Here is a 4,456-nt window from a genome sequence, read left to right on the forward strand (position 1 = left end):
ACTTGGGATACGAGACTTTACCACATCTTCCATATTCTCCTGATCTTTCACCCACTGACTACTATTTTAAAGCATTTAAACACGTTTTTAAGTGATAAAACTTTCAGGTTCAAACCAGAGGTAGAATCAGCTTTCAAAGTTTTCTTAGCGTCAAAGCCAATACATTTTTATCAACGATGCATAAATAATCTCGTTGATCAATTCACGATTCATACTTTGACTAATCAAAACATTTCTATTATTAATTTTTCCAGAATAAAATTATGCTTCTGAAATCTGCCATTATTTTTGGAACAACCTAATACTTTCATTAACCAGTAGAATTGGGTTCAAATTTTATTATGGAATAGCATGAAGTGGGAAAGATAAGGAAGGCTGACTAGGTTTAGATATACTCTTTTACTCTTTTACTTGTTTCAGTCATTTGACTGCGGCCATGCTGGAGCACCGCCTTTAGTCGAGCAAATCGACCCCGGGACATTCTTTGTAAGCCCAGTACTTATTTTATCGGTCTCTTTTGCCGAACCGCTAAGTGACGGGGACGTAAACACACCAGCATCGGTTGTCAAGCAATGCTAGGGGGACAAACACAGACACACAAACATATACACACACACTTATATATATATACATATATACGACAGTTTCCATCTACCAAATCCACTCACAAGGCATTGGTCGGCCCGGGGCTATAGCAGAAGACACTTGCCCAAGATGCCACGCAGTGGGACTGAACCCGGAACCATGTGGTTGGTTAGCAAGCTACTTACCACACAGCCACTCCTTACATGAAAAATGAAAAATTATATTATAGTGCTATAATGACATTATTATGATGTGGTAGGGTGTCCTACCACATCACATAAATTGAACTTCCAAATGGCTGATGTCATTGGGATTTAAAGCAAAAAGAAACCAACTAATTTTACTAATTCACTAAATTTTTTTTTCTCTTAAATGCTATTTTTTTGTTCAGTGAAGAAAATAGCAAAACACTAACAATAAGAGCAACAATGACAACAATAATAGCAAGAAACAAACAACAGACAGAGGCACAAGAAAAAAAACCAACAGTAACACAACAATAGTGATGACAACAGAAACTACCACAGCAACAGTAGCCGTGGCAATAATGCTAATAACACTAACAGCAACGGAAAAGGACAACGCAAATGTCATCACAACTACTACCATGACGACGTTGACGACGACGACGACGACCACCACCACCACTACAACCACTACTACTACTACTTCTACCACCACCACTACTACTACTACTACTACTACTACTACTACTAATAATAATAATAATAATAATAATAATGATAATAATAATAATGATGATGATGATGATGATGATGATGATGATGATGAAAAACAATAACATAACAATAAAGGGTATCCAATGTTAACAACTATACTATCATCATCATCATCATCATCAAAAATAACTTCAAATCAAGACAAAAAAAAAAAGGAAAATCCTCTTAGAAAATTTGTTGCAAATTCTGACAAAAAATGATAACAAGGAATACCAAGCAGCACAATCATCAAAGGCTTCTGCAATTGAAAGAACATTTAATGATTTCTCGTGGAGATAAAGTTTTGATAATTATTCTGCATGGTGTTTCTATATAATTTCTCTCTTGTTTTAAAATGTGTCGAATCTATGCCCCGTGATAATAGTACCATAATAATACAGTTAAGTTATTAGTAGCGTTATACTACAATCAGCAAGTCAGACGGTGACTATGCCTTTCTCCAGGTGATGATGATGCCAATTAGTTTGTAAGAATCCTGTAATAGATTAGTCATTGTTTTTGTTGTTGGTGTGTAAAAAATCTCCTTCCATGCCATCCTTACTCCCCCCACCCTGCAGTTAGTCATATTCAAAAAATTTTTTTAATTTTTTTATAGTAATGTATTGCCATATGTGTCAATTTTTATCATTCAGATGTTACCCTGATGCTTTATTCCCTGATTATGTTTCATACAAAAGTGCTTATTTCTTACATCCAAGCATTTTTAGGATGATTATATTTTACCTGCTGGATATTTGGTTGCTATTTTTTAACAGCTGTATCAATGATATAGAGATCTCCCTTACTTCCCTAGTTTTTCAAAAATATATTGATTTATTCTTTTATTTGTTTCAGTCATCAGACTGCAGCCATGCAGGGGCACCGCCGTGAGGAATTTTAGTCGAACTAATGAACCCCAGGACTTATTTTGAACCCTGGTACTTCTTCTATCAGTCTCTTTTGCTGAATCATTAAGTTATAGGGACATAAACACATCATCTGTCAATCAGTATTTGGGGACGATTTTTCGTGAGTGAGGTACAAATTTTGTTACGACTTTTTTCATTTGCAATTCTTCGCTTAAAATTCGTTCACTGGAGCTCCAGGACACACCAATTATATCAACAAGTTCGTCAATTGTTCGGCAACGGTTCTCCATGAATTCTTCATGAATTTTCGTGATGTTTTCATTCGTTCGGGAGGTGGACGGTCGTCCTCAACAAGGATTGTCTTTAAGCGACAAGTGACTATTCCTAAAGTGTGAAAAACACTCGTAAAATTTGTGTTTTGCTCATGGCAGCGTCCTTGTAAGCTATTTGAAGCATGAGAAATGTTTCGGCCGCCGTTTTCCCAGCAGAAAACAGAATTTCACGGAAGCCCACTGTCCCTTCGTTTCAGCCATCGCAAAAATCGATGAAAAGGAGAAAAGTACTGCAAAATAAAGACGCCCCACGTGGCAGTATGACAAAGCAAGATAACACCGGTCGGCAGACTGATGTCTGAGGGTCGCATCAAGAGGCTTCAAGCATTGGAAGCCTGAACTACAACGGGCATGTCCCATAGAGAATGCTTCCGGTTACTTTTGGGTACCCCCTCGTATATCACTCTTTTCACTCTTTTACTTGTTTCAGTCATTTGACTGCGGCCATCCTGGAGCACCGCCTTCAGTCGAGCAAATCGACCCCGGGACTTATTCTTTGTAAGCCCAGTACTTATTCTATCGGTCTCTTTTGCCGAACCGCTAAGTGACGGGGACGTAAACACACCAGCATCGGTTGTCAAGCAATGCTAGGGGGACAAACACAGACACACACACACACACACACATATATATATATATACATATATACGACAGGCTTCTTTCAGTTTCCGTCTACCAAATCCACTCACAAGGCATTGGTCGGCCCGGGGCTATAGCAGAAGACACTTGCCCAAGATACCACGCAGTGGGACTGAACCCGGAACCATGTGGTTGGTTAGCAAGCTACTTACCACACAGCCACTAATACAGATAAAGGGTGAAATATAATTAATTTAATAAAATCAATGAATTTCACCAAGTAGTATTTCGGTATGGAAAAGGACCATATTCGGTAAAAAATTATATAATTATAATAAAGGTTTTTTGGCAACAAGTTGCTTAAACCACATACCGAAATTATTAGAAATATCAGTCAAAGGGCTACCATTACTATTACTACAAAAATAAGTCTCCATAAACAACAGTATTTGTAACTCATATATGGTAAAAGAAGAAAGGAAAACAATGAAAACACACAGTCTACTGGATAATAAATAAATAAATATATATATATATATATATATATATATATATATATATATATATATATATACACACACACACATGATGGGCTTCTTTCAGTTTATCTCTTCCAAATCCACTCACAAAGCTTTGGTCAGCCCGAGGCAATAGCAGAAGACACTTGCTCAAGTTGTCATGCAGTAAGGCTGAACCCTAGACCATGTAGTCGGCAAGCAAACTTCTTACCACACAGCCATACCTGCGCCTGTCCCTAGTATTATTTTATATTTGAGCCTGTTTCATATTTTATTTTTATATTCTAGATATATTATAATGCAATAAACCTTATACACACACGCACACACACACATATATATAGTAATAAATGACTTTATTTAACAATAAGAAAATTCTAACATCACGACAAATTGTTTCGTAACTTAAAAGCATGTAAATAATTTATATTATTATATTTAATAAATAAATTACTTATATGTCTGCATTATTACAAGATGCCAAAAATTCCTACAAAATAATGCAGTGTATACAGAGATGAATTATCCAGACGGGTACCGTAAAAGTTCTCAGGTGTAGTCCAGGTTCCAGTCAGCCACATCAAGTAGTAAGAAACACCAAGGGTCACTTCAGATCACACTTGTGATAAGACACTGAATGAAGGTGCATAGCAGAATATTGCAGGTTGTATATGCAGCTGCACATACTCTATGCAGCAGAAATACATTTCTGTCATTTTGGCTAACTAATTATGTTACATAATTAACTGTTAAATTAAAAGAAAACCTGAATATGTACCAGTCTCTGTATCCTTTGTAATCGTTTTGGATTTATACTCAGTCATTTGACTGTGGCCATGCTGGAGCACCGCCTT

The sequence above is a fragment of the Octopus sinensis genome, linkage group LG5 (assembly GCF_006345805.1).
Source record: "Octopus sinensis linkage group LG5, ASM634580v1, whole genome shotgun sequence".
Taxonomy (NCBI): Eukaryota; Metazoa; Mollusca; class Cephalopoda; order Octopoda; family Octopodidae; genus Octopus; species Octopus sinensis.